Source organism: Sarcophilus harrisii, chromosome 4 (assembly GCF_902635505.1).
Source record: "Sarcophilus harrisii chromosome 4, mSarHar1.11, whole genome shotgun sequence".
NCBI classification, from domain to species: Eukaryota; Metazoa; Chordata; class Mammalia; order Dasyuromorphia; family Dasyuridae; genus Sarcophilus; species Sarcophilus harrisii.
Window position 1 is genome coordinate 281,156,115 of NC_045429.1, and position 24,813 is coordinate 281,180,927.

At 36.4% G+C, this 24,813-nt stretch overlaps 1 protein-coding gene across 11 annotated transcripts in view; it reads right to left on the reverse strand.

The window, feature by feature from the left end:
- Positions 1–24,813, reverse strand: part of PPARD (peroxisome proliferator activated receptor delta) — a 76,682-nt gene that overhangs the window by 49,341 nt on the left and 2,528 nt on the right. For 4 of the 11 annotated variants that reach the window (XM_012549008.3, XM_031965010.1, XM_012549004.3 and 1 more), the window contains exons 2-4: positions 17,151–17,234; positions 8,088–8,191; positions 5,869–5,957 (exon numbers count right to left, since the gene is read on the reverse strand). The exons of 1 other annotated variant lie outside the window; for it this stretch is intronic. The gene's annotated coding sequence lies outside the window, so the exon portion shown is untranslated. Of the gene's footprint in view, positions 1–5,868; positions 6,267–8,087; positions 8,192–10,477; positions 10,608–17,150; positions 17,235–24,813 lie in introns of those variants that run through there. 6 more of the 11 variants (XM_031965004.1, XM_023502928.2, XM_023502927.2 and 3 more) reach the window with 6 other exon arrangements.

Genomic DNA, 24,813 nt, shown 5'->3' on the forward strand with positions numbered 1-24,813 from the left:
CACACACACACCTGACAATGGAAAGAGAGAAAACAATGAGATTGCCAAGGGTATAGGAAGCAGGCCATGGGTCAAAGCTCCCACATATACTGGCTCACCTTGACTCGAGTTATCCAGTAAGAAAGAAGGCCTGAAAATAATGTGTGGATCAGCAGTGCCAGACAGATAACTGCCTAAGAAAAGAGCACACACTAATGGATAATGGGAGGTCTTTTTAAAGGCATGGAACTGAGGAAGTACAACTGATTTGGCTACTTAGAAATCCTTTGGGATTTTATATCAAAATCCAAGTCTGTAAAAGGCACAAGGGACTTCAGATTGTCTATATGAAAAGGAAAATTAAGAACTCCTTGGGAAGAATTTCTAGAAAATGTAAAAGAGCTTTCATCCACTCCAAATTACACGTCCAGAAAAATGGATTAACTATCAACTCTAAGCAATCAAAAAATAAAATACAGCAATAAAAGCTTAACAATGGATCCCATTTCTAGAATATATTAGAGTTTTTACTTGTTTTCCTTACAACAATCCTGTGGAGTTTTATGCAATTTTATTAGATCTAATTTATATGTGAGAACTGAGGTTGAGAGAGATTAAATAACTTGTCATAATTACACAGCTAATGAGTGTTGAAGATTTGTGTGACTAAGTTGAGTCAGACTGAATTAGATGCTTCCTGGAAACTACCTGAAACCATATAGCGGCAGAAGGAATCACTCATTAGGGCTTAGTCAACAAGCACCTATATGGAGTGGTCTGAATATAGTGTTTCTTTGAATTAAGAAGATGACTGCTCAAAATCCCTTTCAGTTTTGGAACACTAGGAACCCACATAGGACAGAGGAATGCTTGAGAGGGGAACTCCATATGGACTTTTTTTTTTAGTGGGAACTAAAAGTAAAAGAGGCCTAGCACAAAACCATTTAGCAACATCTTAGTAAATCCTGACCAGTCCAATCCAGACATCTTGAGAAAGTAATGTGAACAGATGCCTTAAATATAGCTTCATCTTTGGGAGAACTATGGGGAAAATTCTAAAAAAAGTAAGATCTAAATGTATGGGGAGTGACCTTGAACATCATCTAAAATTATAGCTTGGACTTATGGTCCCTAAAAGGAGTTAAGACATCATGAGAGTCAAAATAAAATTATGAGCTTGCTCATAAATTTGCTAAGACTGCTGCTACTTATGCCACATTCACAAAAGGAGTTGAAATGGACCTCTAAAGCTGTTTCCTACTTAAATCTAAATACTTACATTCAAATGAGGGGGTTGGTCCTGGGGCCTCTAAGAGATCTACCCCTCAAAATAAGCACTGTGACTTGCATTTAGAAGACCATATCCTTCTCTCCAACAAACTTAAAATGCCTTTGGGGGTCTCAGTAATCCTCTCCCTTCTTGAACAAGGGTTCAATGGCAACAATGCTCTTGATCTTTAATTTAAAGGACAGACATTATCAACCCCTTCTCCATCACAGGGATGAGCCAATGCCAGCATGTTTCATCAACATGTTATGGCTCAGGAAGAGAACACATTCTATGAGTGAATAAGGAGCCAGAAGTGAAATCAAGTCACCTTCATCCAAGCAGCATTCCATCCTCTTACCAATTTATAACGAAGGTCTGAGCCTCCATCCTTAAGACATAATTCCTTTACCACTGCACATCTGTCAGATTGGCTAAGGTGACAGCCAAAGATAATGATGAATGTTGGGGAGGATGTGGGAAAACCGGGACACTGATGCATTGTTGGTGGAGTTGTGAATGGATCCAACAATTCTGGAGAGCATTTTAGAACTATGCCCAAAGGGCTATCAAAATGTGCATACCCTTTGATCCAGCAGTGCTACTACTGGGCTTATATTCCAAAGAGATACTGAAGAAGGGAAAGGGATCTGTATGTGCAAAAATGTTTGTGGCAGCCCTTTTCGTAGCAGCTTGAAACTGGAAATTGAAGGGATGCCCATCAAGTGGAAAATGGCTGAATAAATTGTGGTATATGAATGATATGGATTATTATTATTCTATAAGAAATGACCAGCAAAATGAATACAGAAAGGCTTGGAGAGACATATATGAACTGATGCTAAGTGAAATGAGCAGAACCAGGAGATCATTATACACTTCAACAACAATACTATATGATGATCAATTCTTGTTAGGATTCTTCCAAGGAGTTAAATCAGTTATCTAATTTAGCATGGTACTTAACAGTTCTCTAGTTCACTATTGTACTTAGTACTTATTCAAGTTCTACAAGATTCACACCTTTAAGAGAGCATATATAAGCTAGGAGTCTCAACCAGGATTCAGCCTGGGACATTCAGAAGTCAGAAAGGACAAGCCCACTCTTGGAAGAGGAGACAGATTCATTCCATTTTCCACCTTTGTACTGGCTGGAGACATTCGGAGGGAGCAGAGGCAGAAGCTGGCAGAGGCAAAGGACTAGCAGCAAGAGCTCTCAGAACCAAGGAGAGAGATAGTCCTCTAAGAAAGCTAACTGGGCCCAAGGAAGGAGACAATACTGAAAGAGAAAATAAAGGATTTGGACTTTAACACTTGGCTGCATTTGAGGTGATTATTACACTGAACTGAAACTAAGGCTGCTCCCAGAAGCCCCGCAAGAAATCTGCTCCCAGAGAACATTACACTTTAGAGAAGAACGCTACAAATTCTGATGGACATGGCTCTCTTCAACAATGAGAGGATCCAAATCAGTTCCAATTGATCAGTAATGAACAGAACCAGCTACACCTAGAGAAAGAACACTAGGAAATGAGTATGGACCACAAAATAGCATTTCCACTCTTTCTGTTATTGTTTGCTTGCATTTTTGTTTTTTCTTTTCAGGTTATTTTTACCTTCTTTCTAAATCCAATCTTTCTTGTGCAGCAAGACAACTGTATGTATACATATGTTGTATTTAACATATACTTTAACATATTTAACATGTATGGGACTGCCTGCCATCTAGGGAAGTAGGTGGAGGAAGGGAGGTTGAAACAGAAGTTTTTGCAAGGGTTAATGTTGAAAAATTACCATGCATATGTTTTGTATATAAAAAATTATAATTAAAAAAAAAAAAAGAAAAGACATAGTTCCTGGAGCCATTTCCTGGCTTTTTTCTGGCCCCTATTTTATGTCCCCAAGAGATCAGGTGGAAGCCAGTTAGACTCCTAACAATCATCTCAAATGTAATTCTAGGGATCGTAGTCACAGTATGTGCCAGCTGAGGGATACAGTTTCACACAGAAACTTAATTATAGCTTGGGAGTGCCATAAAAGAATGGAACAGGACACACTTCAACAAGGAAGGCAGCAAGCTGTCCTGCTTCATAGCATCAATGTGGGCCAGAAGTTTGATTCAAATTTGGGACTGAAAGGTGTGAACTTACTGATGCCTCTGTACACAAACAGCAACTTACTCAGTACTGATTTATAAACCGGGTTCTTAGGAAATGAAGTGACAGTGCACTTCATGATCCTATTCCTTTCACTTGTCAACTATGATTTAAAAACAAGAATCATCAGTTTCACAGATGTAGTATATCAGGATGAACTTTGCTGGTGCTAAAGATGTAAAGCTCTGTGTCATAGACTCAAGTAATGCTAGAAAGTGGATAATTAAAGTTTGAAACACATTTGAATGAGAAAATGAATTAAACATCAACTTGTGGAGACATGACATTTCAATGAGACTTGTTTCCCACCCTTCATAGAGTTTAGAACTTATAAGAAAGTAGGACATAGGTGATTTTAAAACATAACAGCACTTTGTGAGGTCAGACAAAGGAATCCAGGAAGGCTTCATGGAAATACTAGAATCTGAGTTAGGTTTTAAAATATGGGTAGAAAGGAAGACTTCGTAGCAATACGTTTCGTAATAGCAAAGAAATGGAAATATAGTAAAGATCCATTAAACAGCAAATGACTGAACTTTGGTATACAAATAGATATAAAAGAATATCAGTGTACTATCAGGAACAATAAATAGGAAGGATAGAGAGAAAAATTGGAAGACTTAAATGAGCTACTGCAAAGAGAAGCAGAACTAGCAAAACAAGACAGACAAGAATTACAGCAATATAAATGGAAAGGATAATTAAAAAAAATCAAAACTGAAAACTGAGTGAATAACCTTGGCCTACAAGAAGATTTAGAGGAATGGACCTTCTTTTTTCTTTGCAGAAGTATCAAGCTTGGTTGATGTGCTGATGATATAGCATGGATAAGGGGCAGCATTCAACACGTCTTCTCCGACACAGAACCATTGACATGAGAAATGTAGCGTCCTTCTCTTCTTCCTCTGGGTCAGTTCATGTGCCCAATCCATCCTCATACCACCAGGTCTGAATTTCCTAAAGACAGACTACTACAACAAAGTCACAGCCCCAGGATTCTCTCAGGGTCATTCTATTACAAGAGCAATACATTTTTACTTCTCATCACTGAAGCCCATAAGTCTCTAGCAACATATGTCCTCATGTACCCAAAGTCAACTACCATGATAACACCATTACCTCAAATATAAAACATTGATAATAAGATGAAATTGATAATAGTCAAACATTAGTTACTAAAGATAATGAAATAAAAGTATCGGAGCTCACAGACTTCCACAAATACACTGACAACATCCTTGGGGAAGAGTGAACACAGATTTATAAAAACCTAGAAGGGAGGGACATGGGTTAGGAAAACTCAATTGTTTGGGGCAACTTGCAACTCACAACTCTGAATGTGGTCTTTACGTGCTTGGTCCATTCATGACAATCTAATTCTCGGAAAAATATTTGTATTTGTACGGCTCTAATGCTAAGCAAATCTGTTCCTCTTCTACTTTCAAGGGTACTGAGAAAGTGTTAATGCTATTCCAGTGACAAGTAATTCCTTTAATCAAAGTTTACTACCAAGCTCCTCAAGCTGGCTCTCTGAGAAAGGCAGAGAAGTTCAGCCAGTTCTTAACTCAACAGGATGCTGCATCAAATCAATCAGTTTTCTATCTATATTTATAACAAAGCAACTGCAAGGTCTGTCTTTTCCTCCTCCACTTTTCCCTCTCAATAAAGAGTAGAGGGAAGAAGTGGTAAGGAGAGAACAACCAGGAACAGCTTCTTAGAGGCTATATCTCTTCTCAATCTAGACAGAATACCGAAGGACAACTTAAACTGCATCAGTTTCATTTTTGTCCAACCAAAAAGCTCCCAACCTTTTTTTTTTTTTCAGCCAGTCCACAAAGTAATGTTTCTCTTTCAATCATCGAGTTTCTGAAGCATTCGTCATCTGACTGCTCCTTCTAATATTCTGTCACTAGGTTCTTTACAGCTCCTATTGGCTAAAATAAGAACTTCCTAGTGGTCAATGACACATCTTTCCCTTATGATGTAAAACTCACACTATTCAACTTTTAGTCATTCATGAAACCAACAGTCCTTTTTTAATCTTCCCATAGTCTGAAAATAATTATTTGAGGTGCTACCTTTTGAGTTTCAACCTCTCAAGCTCTAAAAATAGTGACAACATGCAAATGAGCTGAGGGACCACAATGCTTAATTCACCACACACTCAAGTCTTTCTGTTGTCCCCAAACAGATCCTCTAAGTTCTCTATTCAGGCTTCTTGTGTCCTCACATTTTCACAGAAAAACTATTTCTTCACATGGGGATATTTAAGTTTTCAGGCACAAAAGTTCACAGAAGAGGTATAGTAAGATTCCAAATACCTTATGCTTTAACTGTGGGGGAAAACTCATTTTATTCTAGAAAATAAAAACAAAGCTACATTCCTGGTTCTGGAAACTGAAACCCCTGAATTTAGCCTGTGGAAAAACTAGTAGGTAAGAGATAGTAGGCTGCCTTGATTCTTACCAAAAGGAATGCATGTCCCCAGCTGAAGCTCCCATGAGTTATCACACACTAGCTGCTCTTTTACTTCCTTGTATCATCCAAGCAGTACTCTAGTCAGGAAATGGAAACAGAAATAGAAAACACTCTAAAAATAAACCAGAGATTGCAATGTTCAAAGAAAGAAAGAAAACATAACAGAATTGTGGGTTTGATCTAAAAGAACAGATAATACAATACTAATAGCATAGCTTAGAGTAAATGTGATGTTCCAGATGCCAGTTCAAGGTTACATGGCATTAGAACTCAAGAGTTCTAATCCTTTCTCAGTTGCTACTTACCAATGAGAATAATCCTAACAAAGATCAACAGGATAACCCTTATTTTACCATCCTTAGCCCAGATTAAAAAGTAAAACACAGAACTGCTAGGGAAAATATTTCTTAAAACATAGGAAATAGAAGTCTATGTTTTTAAAAATATTTTCCCCCTCAATTACATTAAAAAATTTTTTTTAGGTTTTAAAAAAACAAGCAATTTGGGATAGATTATATATGCACAGTCATGAAAAATATTTTCACATTAACCATTTTGCGCAAGAAAATGCAGAACTCCCCCTAAAAAACAAAGTTCAAAAGCTATGTTTCAATCTGCATTCAGAACATCATTTCTTTTAACAGAGGTGGATAGTATTTTTTTTTTTTTATCTTAAGTTCTTCAGATTTGTTTTGGATCATTGTATTGCTGAGAATAGGTAATTCATTCACAATTCTTCACTGAACAATATCGTTGTCATTATGCTCCTCATTTCACTTTATAACAGTGCATGTAAATATTCCCAGGTTTTTTGAAAGCATCTTGTTTATCATTTCTCATAGCACAATGGAATTTAATCATATACCACAACTTGTTCAGCCATTCCTCAATTGATGGACAGCTCCTCAATTTCCAAATCTATGCCATCACAAAAAGAGCTGCTATAAATACTTTATCCTTTTTCTTTGATCTCTTTGGGATTCAGATCTAGTAGAGATATTGATTAGTTGAAAGACATACAGTTTTGTAGTCCTAAGTTACTCTCCAGAATGATTGGGTCACTTCACAATGCTACTGATAGTAATTAATGTCCCTATTTTTCCAAATCCTTTCCAATATTTGTCATTTGCCATTTTCCTTTTTTTTGGTCACATTAACCAATTTGATAAGTATGAAATCATACAGAGTTGTTTTAATGTGCATTTCTCTAATCAATAATGATTTGGTACATTTTAAAAATAGGACTATAGATATCTTTGATTTCTTCTGAAAACTGCTTGTTCATATTCTTTGAATATTTATCAGTTGTGGAATTACTAGTATTCTTTTAAATTTGAAGCAGTTCTCTATAGATTTGAAAAAATTATTCTATAAAATGAGCTGGAGAAAGAAATGCCAAACTACACCAGTATTTTTGAAAAGAAAATCCCAAATGGGATCACAAAAAGTTGCAACAAAAAGTGGAACAGAAAAAATGACTATAACAACAACTAGCGTTGAATATGTAAATTAATGTAGGTGGAATTGTCATTTTTATCATACTGGCTCAGACTACCATGAGCATTTAAAATTTCTCCAACTGTTTAGAGTTGACTTTATTTGTGTGAAAAATGTTTTGTGATTATGTTCACATAGTTCTTAGGTTTGTCTTGGCATGTTAAAACTCCCAAGTATTTTATATTGTCTGCAGTTATTTTAAATGGAATTTCTCTATCTCTTCCTGCTGGACTTTGTTGGTAATATATAAAAATGCTAATGTCAGGTGACCCTGAGCTCTTAAAAGATATTATAGTGAAGATCAAGTTCATTCCTACATTCAATATGAGAAAGTTTCAAGTATGATAGACTACATGATGTAGAATACTAGGTTGGTTGAAGGGTAATGAGGTTTCTGACTATAAGAACTCAAGAAAAAATAATCATGACAAAGGTATTCAGGGTTTTCCATCTGCATGCTGGGAACATTATCAGTGGACATACTGACAAAATATTGGAACTTTTAAGTAATTACTTTTAATTTTTTATGTTTGTGTGTATATATAAGCACATATACATCTTATTTCTTCTGACTACAACTTTTGGTCTATATCTATAATTTTAATGGTATAGGACCTTTTTCTTCCAATAAAGACTGGTAATTATACTCTGCAATGCAATTTATAGTCCTTAAAGAGTTCCTAAGGATGCTGAGGTATTAAGTAACTTACCCAGATCAGGAAACTTGTAAGCACCAGAAATGGGATTTGAATGAAGACCTTCTTGACTCTAAGATCAGGGTCTTCAAGATCTGTGCACCATGTCTCTTTCCTCTCTACAATTACATAGCAGATGTGAAATAAATAGCTGTTGGTTGACTATTGCCTGTTTCAAATAGCCATTTTCTACCAAGAGTGAAAATATTATTATTACTGATTATTATTCATAATTGATATCAACAAATAATAACATTAGAGCAACAGTCTTGTGTCAAGTGTCTTATCCAACTCGCCTTCCATTCAGCTTCCAAAATGATTTTCTTAAATTCTAGATTTGGCCATGTTATCCTTCATCTCAGTCACCTCTAGTGGCTTTCTAGTGTCTTCAGGATAAAACAGAAACTATTCCATATAGTATTTAAGGCTCTTCACAAGCCATTTCTATCTTACACATTTACTCTCCTCTCCCCACATTACAGACACTGGCTTGCTTGCTTTCCTCTTCTACGACGCGCTCCACTGTTTATCACTATGCTTTGTTGTCCTTCATAACTGGAAAGTTGTCCCTCCTCCCCTTTCCCTAGCAGAGTTCCTGGTTTCTTTCTTTCTAAGACTCAGTCAGTTCAGGAACCCCCTTCAGCAAGATGCTGAAGAGTATCTTGTATCTTTTTTGCATGTATCAATGTGCGCGCGCGCGCGCACACACACACACACACACACACTCTCTCTCTCACACATACACCCCCCCCCTTCCTTCTTTCTATATTTATATTTACATATTGTTTTTCCCATTAAAATGTAAGGCCATCGAAAAGTGGAACTGTTTTTGCTTTTTCTTTGTATCCTCAACTCTTAACAAATAAAGCCTGAATACATGCTTGCTCATTAACTGACAGGTCTTTTCACACTTCTGTAAGATATGTAATACAACTATCATAACCACATTATCAAAGAAACAAACTTTGAATGTAAATGATTTTCTTCTAGTCTCAACACTACTGGCATTCAAGTTCAGGTATCTTGGCTCTAAGGCTTATGTTCTTTCCTTTCCTCTGCTGCTTTTTATGATAGAGTTTCTTTTTGCTTTTATGATCTGGAATTAAATCTCTTGAAGAAAGAAGAATCTTCCAGGCCCACCCAACCCTTGTCTTCTGTATGGAGACCAGCAAGAGGCCGCGATAGCTTACACAGCTTTCTTTGAAGGAAGTACTAGTCTGGCCAGTCAAACAGGTACTTTGAGTTAATAAAAGACAGTAAAAATATTTCTTTAAAAGCTAATAAGCCAATTCCTGAGAAACTCTTGCTCACAGGTATAAAAGCTAAATTCCACAAGATCTCAAATTAGACAAGTTAGAATTTAATAGGTATTGGGGAAAATGCAACAGAGGAAGAAAAATAAACTCTACAAATATCAGAATGGCAATGCTTGTATAATGTAATAAGAGAAGACTCAAAGGATCATAAGTGAACCAAAACAATGTGAGGTAGCAATGCAAATCCATTAAAACAAAACAACACACACACACAGGAATGATAAAAGTGGCTATAACAGTCTAAAGGGGTAGCTAGATGGCACAGTGACAAGCATGTCAGGCCTGGAGTCAGAAAGACTCATCTTTCTGAGTTTCAATTTGGCCTGAGAGACTTAATAGATGTATGTTCATAGGCCAGTCAATTCTATTTGTCTCAGTTTCCTCATTTGTAAAATAGCTGGAGAAAAAAAATGGCAAACCACTCCAGTATTTTTGCCAAGAAAATTCCAAATGCGGTCATGAAGAGTTGGTCTGGACTGAAAAACAACTCAACAACATACTCTAAAACTCATAGTGTATCCTTTTCCTTACTATTTGCTGGCCTCAGTAATTTACCAGATGTAGAGATTTATAAATAATTCCAAAGAAATCAGGTGAAATAGTGTTAGAAAACAAATCTGGATTCAAAAACTAAACAAAGCTATGCCAACACAGGATCATGAATCCCAAATGATGACCAACTATTCCAAAGTCAGAGAAAGTACTTTGAAATCCCACCTCTCACATTGCTGGGCACCATTAGGTACCATAAGTTACTCAAGTTATGAAACCACGGCATTAATTTTTTCATTTGTATAAAGGCTGAATTAAATGGCTTCTCAGGTTCCTTCCCAGACTAGATATATGATCCTAAGATATCTTCAACTACTCCAGAGAATACTTTATCCTTTTAAAGAAAGCTGCCCCTTCAGAAAAGAATTACTCATAGTTTAAGAAGAAAATTGAATAGCAAAGAATATTAGTTAACCAGTTTATTTTAATTTCCAAGATCAAAAAATAGAAACTCCAGGTACTCATGGTCCAAGAAAACAAAACAGTAGGTAAGAAAACCTAACTAGCTTAGGTCTCAATTTTTTTCATCACTCCTACCAAAGTCTCATTCTCTTCTAGTTTTTCTTCTTTCCTTTTTGTCTTTTTCCCAAAATCCTTTTCTTTCAGGAGCAGCCACCTTAGGAGCCCCAGAAGGAAACCAGGTCACCCACTGAGGTAAGAGCTGAGCCTGATGGATAAGAAAGAAAGGGAAGAAAGTGAAAGTGAACTTCCACTGACACCTATCTACTAGATGTTGGGCTTCACAGGACTCAATATCATTACCTACCAGATTAGGTTTTGAAGGAGGACCCTGAGTAGTCTAATTACAAGCCTTCCTCAATGACAACCTCCCTCTAGTCACTGACAATCTGCTTGAAACTTATCTTCAATGGTTAGCCTAATGCCACTCTGGCAAACTATGCCCACCCTTCTGAACCCTATGCCCATTCAAATTTATTCTACCTTAAATATTTTCTTTTCTCTACCCTTCCACCTTCTAGCACTCACAGAGTCTAGGCTCCCTCCTAATGACTCAGCATCCCTTGTCACCCCTTTCTGGCACTGATTATACTTTCATTTGTATCATATACTCCCTCCCACAAGTCAATAATCCTGCAGATAGGTGTTGGAATACTCCTTGCTCCTCAGTGCTACATTTGGACTCTCCATCTATCATCATCAGTAAATGAGCTCTCTTCTTTTGAGGTTCGTTCAATCCAAATTTATCACCCAATCTAGTACTATTCTCTACAACCCAAGGACTCTTTCCTTAATATGTCGATGAATTCAGTGCCTAGCTGACAATCTTTCTATGTTAAATCCTCACACTAGAGAACTTGAACTTATATTCTCATGCTCCTTCCAACACTCCAACTTTCTAGTGTTTCTATTTACTATACTCTATTTTAGCTGGGGCTGTTTAGCCTAGAAAAGAGAGGTTGGTGGAGGAATAGGACAAGATAGTGGTTTTCAAGGATCTGAAGAATTGTCACATGAAAGATTAGATTAGTTCAGCTTGACCCTAGAGGGCAGAATTAGGGAAGTTGCAGAAGGCTTGCTATAAGGAAAACATTCTTTAAAATGTCAAAAAATAAAACAGGGCAGAGAAGGGAGGCCTTTTCTTTTTAAATATCACCGTCACTTTCAAATGACTTCTATCCCTAAAGCATCTTCTCCAGTAATAAATGTATAGTCAAGTAAAACAATTGGCTATCTATACAAATTTATCCCTTATTCCACAACTATTTGCTGGGAGAGGCAGATAAATATGGAATGAGGTAGAAGAGTGCTTTAGGTCAATTTAAACTGATCAGAGTTCTTATATAGTAAGACTTCAAGCATCTATCTGATGACCACATGCTGGAAGTAGTTAGATGACTCTGGCTCATATGTTGGTTAAATTGGATAAAAATCTGAAGTTTCCTGCCCAAATGACTCCATGAAACACGTAGCCTTTTCTGGCTATCTATGAATGGTATTTCCTTCTTAAGAATATAAGCTACCAGAGGACATGAAATATCTTGGCTTTTTGGTTTGTATCTCTAGCTGTCAGAAAAGTGCTGGGCCTATAGGAAGCTTTTTTCTTCATTCATTTAGACTAACTACCTGAAAGAACTTACTCATACCTTCCTAAAGGTTTACTAAAATGCTTCGATTTCTTAACCAGTCTCCCTTTCTCAAAATTTTCCACTCATTATCTTTTTTGCATATATTACTGTAACTGTCTGACAACTCTGTTTTCATCACACCATATCCCTAGCCTATGATTTTTTTTTTTTTAAGTCCCTCCTCCTTCCCTTTCTACCTACTGGAACTTTTCAGCCTTCACAATCCCAAGCTGGCCAGCATGACTAATATAAAAAACCAAAGGCATTTACATTTCTACAGGACTTTAAAGTTATAAAGTTTTCTATTCTCATTACAACACTGTGAGCAGTGAGACAGTTTGCCTGTGAGACATGCAGTACAAGAATTATCTTCATTGATTATAAATAAATTAGAAGAACATAGGATAGCTTACCTCTCAGACCTATGGAGGAGGGAGGAATTTGTGACCAAAGAAGAACTAGAGGTCATTATTGATCACAAAATAGAAAATTTCTATTATATTAAGTTAAAAAGCTTTTGTACAAACAAAACAAATGTGGACAAGAGTAGAAGGGAAGCAATAAATTGGGAAAATATTTTTACAGCTAAAGGTTCTGATAAAGGCCTCATCTCCAAAATTATAGAGAATTGACTCTAATTTATAAGAAATTAAGCCATTCTCCAATCGATAGATAGCCAAAGGATATGAACAGACAATTTTTGGATGAAGAAATTGAAACTATTTCTAATCATATAAAAAGATGCTCCACATCATTATTGATTAAAGAAATGCAAATTAAGACAACTCTGAGATACCACTACACACCTCTCAGATTGGCTCAGACAGGAAAAGATAATTATGAATGTTGGAGGGGATGTGGGAAAACTGGGACACTGATGCATTGTTGGTGGAGTTGTGAATGGATCCAACTATTCTGGAGAGCAATCTGGAATTATGCCCAAAGGGCTATCAAACTGTGCATACTTTTTGATCCAGCAGTGTTACTATTGGGCTTATATCCCAATATTAAAGAAGGGAAAGGGAAAGGGACCCACATGTGCAAATACGTTCGTGGCAACCCTTTTTGAAGTGACTAGAATCTAACTGGAAATTGAATAGATGCCCACCAATTGGAGAATGGCTGAATAAATTGTGGTATATGAATGTTATGGAATATTATTGTTTTATAAGAAATAACCAGCAGGATGAATACAGAGAGGCTTGGAGAGACTTGCATGACCTGATACTAAGTGAAGTGAGCAGAACCAGGAGATTATTATAAACTTCAACAACAATACCATATGATAATCAATTCTGATGGAAGTGGATCTCTTCAACAATTAGAGGATCCAAATCAGTTCCAAATGATCAGTAATGATCAGAACCAGCTATATCCAGAGAGAGAGAGAACACTGGGAAATGGTTAAGAACCACAACATAGCATTTCCACTCTTTCTGTTACATTTGTTTGCATTTTTGTTTTTTCTTCTCAGGTTATTTTTACCTTCTTTCTAAACCCAATCTTTCTTGTACAGCAAGATAACTGTACAAATATGTATACATGTATTGTATTTAACTTATACTTTAACATATTTAACATGTATGGGACTACCTGCCATCTAGGGGAGGAGGTGGAGGAAAGGAGGGGAAAAGTTGAAACAGAAGTTTTTACCCATGCATATGTTTTGTATATAAAAAGCTATAAAAAAAAAAAAAAAAAAAGAATTATTCTCATTTCATACATGAGGAAACAGAGGTGAAGTGACATACCTAAATGATAATCAATGGCAAAACTGGGATTGGAATCCTGGCATTTTAACGCTAAGTCTTTCCACTAGACTCTACTAAGAAGTTTTTAAGATCTTAAGAATCATTCAATGAAAAAGGCTACTTCATGAAATGATGATTGAGCTCCTTGTCAGTTACAGCAGTCAAAAAGAAGATGAATTCAAAATGGGTTCATGATTTAGACATAAAGAGTGATATTACAAGCAAATTAGAAGAACATAGGATAATTTACCTCTCAGATCTGTGGAGAAGGAAGGAATTTGTGACCAAAAAAGCACTGGAATTCATTACTGAACACCAAATAGATAATTTTGATATTACGTTAAAAGGTCTTTGTATAAACAAAGGATAAGAAGGAAAGCAATAAATTGGGAAGACATTTTTACATTTAAGGGTACATAAAGGCCTCATTTCTAAAAAATATAGAGAACTTAAATTTATAAGAATTCAAGCCATTCTCCAAATGATAAATGGTCAAAGGATATGAACAGATAATTTTAAGATGAAGAAACTGAAACCATTTCTAGTCATATGAAAAGGTACTCTAAGTCACTATTGATCAGAGAAATGCAAATTAAGACACAACTCTGAGGTACTACTATACACCTCTCAGATTAGCTAAAATGACAGGAAAGTATGATGGGTAAATGTTGGAGGGATGTGGGAAAACTGGGACACTAACACATTCTTGGTGGAGTTGTAAATTGATCCAATCATTCTGGAGAGCAATATGGAACTATGCCCAAAGGGAAAAGGACCCACGTGTCCAAAAATGTTTGTAGCAGCTCTTTTTTGTAGTGGCAAGGAAATGGAAACTGAGTGGATGCCCATTAGTTGGAGAATGGCTGAATAAATTATGGTATATGAACGCTATGGAATATTACTGTTCTGTAAAATATGACCAGCAGGATGATTTCAGAGAGGCCTGGAGAGACTTATATGAACTGATGCGAAGTGAAATGAGCAGAACCAGTGAGGTCACTGTACACAGCATTGTACATTGTACACTATGATCAATTCTGATGGATGTGGCTCTTCTCGACAATGAGACAATTTAGGCCAGTTACAATGATCTTATGATGATGAGAACCATGTGGACTGTGGGAACTGAGTGTGCATCACAACATACCATTTTTACTTCTTTTATTGTTGTTTGTTTTAATTTTATTTTTTTTTCATTTTTTTCCCTTTTTGACCTGATTTTTCTTGTGCAAGATAATTATATAAATATGTATGCCTATATTGGATTTACATGTATTTTTACCATGTTTAATATATATTGGATTCTTGCCATCTAGGGGAGGGGATAGGGGGAAGGAAGGGAAATTGGAACACAAGGTTTTGCAAGGGTCAATGGTGAAAAATTATCCTTGCATATATTTTGAAAATAAAAAGCTTCAATAAAAAAAAAAGATGAATGACTGTCTACTTAAGATTCTAAAGAAAGAAGTTGCTCCAAGTATATGAAGTCCCTACTATTCTACTTCTCTAACTTCATCTTCCAAGACTAATGAAAATAAATCACTGTTACTCAGAGTTTTACATCAGAGACATCTATTTTCACTGCTTACCCAACCTTGGGGTCATATCATAGTCATTTGACCACAGTTTTCCAAGAGAGAAGCAGTTTACACAGCAGTAGTAGTAGTGTAAAGATAAGTAATATTAACTTGAAGCTAATTTGAAGTCATCATTTTGTATATATACTACATACATTCAGAATCTTATCTTTTTTCCCTTAAAAAAGCCCTTCATTTTTATAAGTTGTATCCTTTGTTCCTTCCAAGTATCATCTTATTCCCAATCATTTGAAACTCAAGTGATTACTCTCTCCTCTGAGTACCTACCCTTTTTGACTGTCCTGATTATGTCACACTTAATGTATGTTATTCCATTCATTGGAGTCAGAGGAAAAAAAGGATTTTGGAGTTGGGAGAACAGTCTAATTCTTTCAATCTATAGATGAGAGAGAGAGAGGAAGTGACTTGTCCAAGGTCACGCATGCAGTATTTCACAAGCTATGATTCAAATCCAGACCTTGTGACTAAACTCAGGACTCTACTACCTTGGCTGCCACAACAAGTTTTTATCTTTTAACTTGTACATCCTATCTCTCAGCTAGATTGCACAACTCTCAGGGCAAGGTTGACAAACTCAGTGTCAAGCTTAATAGCTATTTATTGTTTTGAAGATGGGCAGGGAAGATGATCACTTCCCTGAGACCAACTGGAAAGACTGATTGAGAGATGTAGCAGACTACTTCCTTTTCAAAAAAATCCAGGATTAGAGTTTTTCATCCATCCATGTGGAAATAAGGACATGAAGCAGAAGGATGAGCTAAGTGGGCCATTTCTAAAATATAAAAAATTACTGACTGTCCAGCTGATGATAATTCCAATGGGGGAAAAAAAAAATTAAAAACAGCAACAACTCTTGAACAGCCCCTTAAGAAAGATCAAAATCTTGAGAAACTTCATTCCATATACATATATTAGTCAATTCTTCTCAGTGAGTCTCAGTAACCCAAAGACCCCTTCCTTTCCTCACAATTACATCCCAGCCCAACACCTCCAATTTCCTTTCATGAAGACTTAGTGTAGATAGGAGAACAAGATGGACCTCTAGCTGTGTCTTTTTGTAAGCTCTGTAAACAAATTTCATCTCCCTCTCCTCTCCTGACCTAGTCCTAACCAACAGACATACTAGGCTTACTACCTTATTTGGCTACAGAAAAATCTAAATAATCTGAAAAACAGAGAAAGGAAAATGAAATCTTTGAAGACAGGAAGCATATCAAAGAAACTACCAATAACTCTGACAGCAAAAGAACATAAACAGCGGCCTTGTGTTTTGTTGTCCCAGGTAGAACTAGTTGCAGCAGCCAGATCTTCTGTATGTGAGTAGACAGAGAGAAGGGCAACAAATATTACCTACCCAAAGCTCATTTACTAGGATGCCACAAAACATCAGAGAACAAATAGTGTAAGCTGAAAGGATCATTTGCTTTACAGTGAGGTGGCCCCCCAAAGATGGAGGAAACAATTTTGCAGCTGGAAATTGTGGTAATCTCAGACATTTAGATCCTCATGGAAGCAGGAATTTTTTTTGGGGGGAGAGGGGGAAAAGCATGGAAGCCTTGGTTTTCCCCACAAAAATGCAATGATACTGACAGTCATTTATTTATCCAACGAGTATTTAATAAGCATCTACTCTGTGTAAGGATTTGTGCAGAATCATTGTCAGACCCAGGAGTTTTGTCTTTTGGGATCTGCTCCCCCACATGAATTTATCTAAACCCCCTAGCATTGTACTCTGAAGGAATGGGAAATTCCAAGTTTACAAAAATGAGATTACCTCTTTGAAGAATGCATCCTCATGTATCAGTGAGCAGCAACAGTCTTGGAAGTGCCACATGCATGCCAAACACACCACAGAAAACTGGAGAACAAAATACACAGAGCATAACAACATAAGCTAGCTCCTCCTGCGTCCCCCTTTCTTTGACCTGAAATGTCATCACTCTCTTAATTGGAATCTGCAAATGTCTCTCACTCTTAAAGTGACATAATTCATAAGAAGTGAAAAAGCCCAGGTTGAAGTGAGGGTAAGGGAGAGGGCCAGGGAGTAGGCAAGACCAACAAGGTAAAGAACTGAGAGTAGGCATCTATTATCTGAAAAAACAAAATTAAGGGGTGATAAGGAAGAATGCACTGGGGGAAAGGAGAGATAGAATGGAGCAAACCAAGATATAAAAGAAGCCCAAAAGAGATTTTACAATGAAGGAGAAAATGGGAGAAGTAGGGGTGGAAAGTGGGAAGAGAACATGAATCACACTACCTTCAGAATTGGCTCAAAAAGGTAATAATATATACACTTGGTTGACTGTAGTAATCTACCTTAGCATACAGTAAAGTAGGAGGGGAAACAGATCAGAGAAGATGGGAAGTAAAAGTCAGAAATAAAACACTTTTGAAAAGGAACAGGGTGAAAGGAGAGAGAGTATGATGAACAAGAAAACGGGTTAGAGGGAAAATACATAGTAATCATCACTGTAAAAAAAACTTTGTATAAGTTTTTTATGATAAAAACCTCATTTCTCAGAGTCAAATTTATAGAAATAAGAGCCATTCCTCAATTGATAAATGATCAGAGTATGAACAGTTTTAAGACAAAGTAATCAAAATTATCTATAGAACTATGAAAAAATGGTCTAAATCACTACTGATTAGAAAAATGCAAATTAAACAGCTCTGAAGTACCACCATATATCTAGCAGATTGGCTAATATGACAGAAAAGGAAAGTGACAAATGAGAAAGACTTGGGAAAATTAAAATAATAATGTACTGTAGGTTAAGTTTTATAGAGATTGAGTGTGGATCACTTTTTTGCGGTAATTTGCTTGCATTTTGTTTTCTTTCTCGATCTGATTTTTCTTGTGCAGCACTATAATTGTGAAATATGTATAGAAGAAGTACACATGTTTAACATATACTAGATTACTTGCCATCTAAGAGAGGTGGTGGGAGGAAAAAGAGGGAGAAGAAATTTGGAATGCAAGGTTTTGCAAGTGTGAATGTTAACCATTATCTATGTATACGTTTTGAAAATAAAAAGCTTTAATAAAAAAATTCTGGAGAACAATTTTGAACCATGCACAAAGGATTATAAAACTATTTGTATCTTTTAACCAAACAATACCTTTATGAGGCCTGAATTCCAAAGAGGCAAAAAACAAAAAGGAAAAAGACCTTTATGTATAAAAATATTTATAGCAGCTTTTTTATAATGGTGGCAACGTACTGGAAATTGAGATGTTTATCAAATAGGGAATTGGCTGAATAAGTAGTTGTATATGATTGCGATGGAATATTATTGTGCTATAAGAAATGACGAACAAGATGCTCTCAAAAAAACATGGAAAGACTTACATGAATTGTTACTAAGTGAAATAAGCAGAATCAGGAAAACACTGTATACAGTAATAGAAATATTGTATGATCTTCTGTGAATAACAGTTATTTTCAGCAATGATCCAAGACAAGTCTGAAAGACTGAAGAGAGATGCTGTTCACCTACAGAGAAATAACTGGTGCAGTCTGAATACAGATTGAAGATACATTTTCTTTACTTTTCTTGTTTTTTGCTCTTTTTTTGGGTGGGGATGAGGGTTTGGTGTTTTCTTTCACAGTATGATTTACATGAAAATGTGTTTTATTTGACTACATGTACCTGTGTCAAATTCCTTGGTTCCTCAAGGAGGGAGAAGAGAGATTTGGGAATTCAAATTGGAAAAAAAATGTTAAAATTGTTTCTACACATAATTAGGGGGGAAAATAAAATATTAAATTAAAAAAAAGACATCAATTATGTTAACAATCCTACAAAATGTTAACACCCCAAGTCAGATCTGATTCTGTAACTCCAAAGCTGTTTGTAGACAAATCCTAAGTCACATCCTAAGTCCTTGTCAAAATGAAAGCTAGGAGCCATCTGCCAATGAGGCAAGATTCACATGTCTGAAATTAGAGAAGTAATTCATTTCATGTTATTCTCAGACTAGATGTTCATCACAGACTCTGACATATTATCGCCTACCCTGAGGCAAGCTCCTAGAAGTCCTTAGGAGGTGATTCTCAGGTTCATCTTTTGTCTTTTTTGCCTTAGTTTTAGCAGGTACTTAATAAATGATTGCTGGCTGATTAAATGACATTATGTGGCATCCCATGAACATCAATCACCTAGATTATTTCTTTCTTTTCTTTTTTATTAAAGCTTTTTATTTACAAAACATATGCATGGGTAATTTTTCAACACTGACCCTTGCAAAACTTTCTTTTCCAAATTTTCCCTCATCCACAGTATTTTTATATGACATGTAAGAAACAGACAAGGCACTGGGAGATGTCAAGGTTGGCAATAAAGAGATTCTACGCTCAGGGCTGAGGAGCAGGGTACTATGACTTGGCAGGAGTCGGTCCTGGAGAATAGATGGTATAAAATAATAGCTCACAAGTCAAAAGAAGGTAAGCAAGATAATCTTCCTCCTCCACAAGTATGTGGAATCTGGGAAAGGGACAGGTCCCAACTCCTCCTGGCTTGGGGAGATGGGGAAGAAAAGGGGAAGGGACCCAGGGGCCTACAGTGCTTGAAAACATGTTGAGATCTGTAAGCCCTAAGGACTGCTTGCATAAAGAAAAGGACAGCTGCCTTCTTTCCTAAATCATGCCAAAAGAAAGCACTTGATAGGTCCCCTGGCCATAATTAAAACTGTGCTACTTGGACTTATTTAGATGATCTCAGGGAAGAACCTTGACTGTCTAGAATATTGGACAGGAAATCTTACTAGGAGCAGATCTCAGATAGTGGATTCAGGAAAGGAAGATGCCACATCTTCCAAAGTGATGAGGCCAAGAAGGCAAACCCAAAGCTCAATAAACCAGGTCAAGTTCATGTGGCTAGACATAAGATATGAATATGAGTAAATCAGCTACTAGACCTAATCTAGGAGAATGAGGTACCTCTCAAAGCTAGGCCTTTTAAAAATCAAAGAGAAAATACAGCCTCAAAGTGAACTATTAAATATAAACTAGTTGTCAAGACTTGGAATTATATATGGAAGTATATCACTATTCACTTGAGCAAAGAGATTCATTTGGCTGGAACAGCCAGAGCCTAAGCCAACCTCAGGATCACCACTGGCCTGTCAGTTTCCAATTGGACTTATTATCAGACAAGCTTTAAATCTTCTGAAATGTCCCATAGTCTGATTAGGTGAAAGAACTGGCAAACAATAGGGCAGATTAGTGAACAAAGTCAGAATAAGGTGGATCTTAACATCTTGCAATGTATAAGTCTTGTTTCAAGGTCAGGGGCCAGAGATAACCACTAAAAGTCCTTCTATAACCTGACTAAAATAACCCAACAAGTTCTCCAATCACATGTAAAGATAATCTCCAACATTCATTTTTGTAAGATTTCGAATTCTGAATGTTTCTCCCCATCCTTCTCTACCTCTCTCCCCTTCCCAAGACAGCAAGCAATTTGATATAGACTATAGATATACAATCATTTTAAGCACATTTTCATATTAGTCATGTTGTGAAAGAAAATTCAGACCAAAAGGGTAAAACTATGAGAAAGGAAAAAAACACCACACACAAAAAAGTAAATATTAGATGCTTCAATCCATATCCAGTCTCCATATAGTTCTTTCTCTGGATACAGATGGCATTTCCCATTAGTATTTTGGAATCACTGCATTGGAATTATTTTGGATCATTGCATTGCTGAGAAGAACCAAGTCTATAATAAGTTAATGATCACAATCTTGCTGTTACTGTGTATAGTGTTCTCCTGGTTCTGCTCATTTCACTCAGCATCAGTTCATGCAAATTTTTCCAGGCTCTTCTGAAATCAACCTACTCATTATTTCCTATAGAACAATAATGTTCCATTTTATTCATATACCACAACTTATTCAACCATTCCTCAAGTGATAGGCACCCACTCAATTTCTAATTCCTTGTCACCACTAAGAGAGCTGTTGCAAACATTTTTGCATATGTGGGTCCTTTTCCCTTTTTTATGATCTCTTTAGGACATAGACCCAGTAATGACACTACTTTATCAAAGAATATGCAGAGTTTGATAGTCCTTTTGGAATAGTTTCAAAATGCTCTCCAGAATGGTTGGATCAATTCACAACTGCATCAACAACTAATGCAACAATTGCATTAGTGTCCCAGTTTTCCTATATTCCCTCCAACATTTATCATCTTTTCCTGCCATCTTAGCCAATCTGATAGGAGTGAAGTGGTACCTTCAGTTGTTTTAATTTGCTTTTCTCTAATCAATAATGATTTAGATTATCTTTTCATATGATTTGAGATGGCTTTAATTTCTTCATTTGAAAACTGTTCATATCCTTTGACCATTTATGAACTGGGAAATGACTTGTATTCTTATACATTTGAATTTTATAAATGAGGCCTTTCAGCAGAAACCCCGGCTGTAAAAGGCCTGGAGAGACTTACACGAACTGATGCTGAGTGAAATGAGCAGGACCAGGAGATCATTATATACTTCAACAACAATACTAGATGATGACTAGTCCTGATGGATCAGGCCATCCTCAGCAACGAGATCAACCAAATCATTTCTAATGGAGCAGTAATGAACTGAACTAGCTATGCCCAGAAAAAGAACTCTGGGAGATGACTAAAAACCATTACATTGAATTCCCAATCCCTATATTTATGCACACCTGCATTTTTGATTTCCTTCACAAGCTAATTGTACAATAATTCAGAGTCTGATTCTTTTTGTACAGCAAAATAATGTTTTGGTCATGTATACTTATTGTGTATCTAAGTTATATTTTAATATATTTAACATCTACTGGTCATCCTGCCATTTAGGGGAGGGGGGGGGGGGGGTAAGAGGTGAAAAATTGGAACAAGAGGTTTGGCAATTGTTAATGCTGTAAAGTTACCCATGTGTATATCCTGTAAATTAAAGGCTATTAAATAAAAAAAAATAAAAAATAAAAAATAAAAAAATAAAAAAAAAAAAAAAAAAAAAAAGAAACCCCGGCTGTAAAAGTTGTTTTCCAGCTTTATGTTTCCCCTCTAATCTTGGTTACATTTGTTGTTTGTACAAAAACTTTAATGTAATCAAAATTATCCATTTTTCATTTTATAATGTTCTCTATTTCCTCTTTGGCACAAATTCCTCCTTTCTCCAAAGATCTGACAAACTATTCTTTACTCTTTTAAATTGCTTATAGTATCATCCTTTAAAGTCTAAATCATGAACCCATTTCAACTTTATTTTGGTATAGGATGAGAGATGTTCATCTATGCCTAGTTTTTGCCATACTATTTTCCAGTTTTCCCAACAATAGTGTCAAATTGTCAAATAGTGAGTTCTTATTCTAGAAGCAAGTGTTTTTAGGTTTACCAAGTAATAGATTACTATAGTTACTGAATATTGGGTTTTTGTGTACCTAATTTATTCCACTGATCAACCACTCTATTTTCTAGCTAGTACCAAATGGTCTTGTTGACCGCAGCTTTATAATGTAGTTTTAGATCTAGCATAGGGAAATTTTTCATAAAGACAAAAGGGCAACGACTTCAAAGGACTGATGAGGAAGCCCATTTCCTGCCTTTTCGCATTATGTTGATGGTTTATCAATGCAAAATAGCATAATATACCTTTCAGCTGGACTTTATTATAAGAAGGGCAGTGATTACAGGGATAAGACAATGATGTGAAAAAAAGGTGCATCAAGAAAATATTTTAAAAGAAAAACAAGATGGCCATTCCATCTTTTATGGTTGATATGTATCTCAAAGCTAAGAGGTCCACAGAAAAATGGAAGCTCCTTAATCTCCTCCTATCCTATTTCTACAAGCTCACAAAGTGGGAAGGGCCCTCAGACAACATCGAAGATAAGTACACATCCAATCTCTGCCAATAGGACTTCTTTGATCTCTTGACATTAAAGTTCACTTGTGAACCATACTACTTGCAAGTTTTGCTTCCCTTTGTGAGGCTCCTTTAGTTGAACCTCAGGATCTGATTCCAAATCTTTGAGAATTTTGCTCCCCTTATATTTTCCAACTACATCCAACTCAGCCTACAAAACAAAAATCAAACAATTCTATAAAGCCAAAGGATCATAAAACTGAAGTCTAACCGAATAGTAGTTTTGCTCTGAAATTAATTTTTTTAATTTTTATTTTCATTTTTTTTTCCACTTTTAGGATCTTCCAACGTAAGCCAAGAAATACATGACCTAAATAAAAGGTGTTTTATATCATCTAAATAGAAGTTTCTACAGAAGATCACAATAAATAACCAATCACTAACTGCCTTCAGAGAAATTAAATGAGAAGTTATCAAAATGGTAGGATCTTTTTCCTCTCTGAGGGATCTTTTAAAAATGGAGTCATTCCTGTTGTAGAGTTCTCTATTCTCTTTAAGCTTTTGGTCTACTGCTGAGAGGTAGGTTGACCACAAAATTGTGCCTGTGGGCCACCCTACAGTATGAAGAAAGAAACTAGAGTTCTAGGCTCCCTGTCTTCTGTCTACATCTCAGAAAGTGGGAAAATGGGACTCATAGACAGATGGGGGGTCAGAACTTTGGAATAAAGGCTAATAGTGCTAAGTTACAAAAGATTGAGGAAGATTTTGATTTTTAAAAACTCTGTGATTTCAATATTGCAGGGAATTTCAGGAGTGGAAATTCCCTCCATGAAGATAGTAAATCATCTATAACTTGCAGTCCAGAAAGGAGGTCGGAGGCAGGGAGGGAAAGTAGAGAAAGCCTATCTCAGGGGTATATTGATCAGGGGAGCAGTAAGAGGTTTAGTAATTTGTTCAGGATCATAGTACTAATATGTGTCAAAGGCTGAACTTGAATCCAGGTCTTCTTGATCCCATGACAGGCCTACTAACTACTTTACTCCACTATCTCTCATCTTAAAAGGGATAGATATCTGGAAATTCCAGAGCTTATCAGACTAGAAATCTGGTTCTAAAACCAGAATTGGAGAGTAATTCTTAGGCTAAGTGATAACAAGGACAAGCTTGGAGCCAATTGATATTATGGAAAAATCTTAAGGAAAATGAGGATTTTGGTCCTACTCAGCCCCACACACATACACACAGAGACAGACAGACAGACAGAAATACTTCCTCTCTCTCCCTTCTCCCTCTCTCAGTTGGTCTGTCTGTCTGTCTCTATTCCTGGAAGGGAAAAAATTGGAGGAGGCCTCTAGCAATCCTTGGCCCATATCCAGTTCAGCTGCTCTTCATTCCCTGAAGGTTCCTGGAAGTCATTGGCCATAAAGAGGGAAATTCTAGAGTTGAGATTACAAAAAATTTCCTACTAATTGGAATACCACATTCACTGCCTCGTTTCCCTTCCCCCTTCCCTCCCACTCTCCATATTTACATTCCTATCTTCCTCAAGTTTGACTCTTCAGGCACTACAGACAGGATTTTAAAAT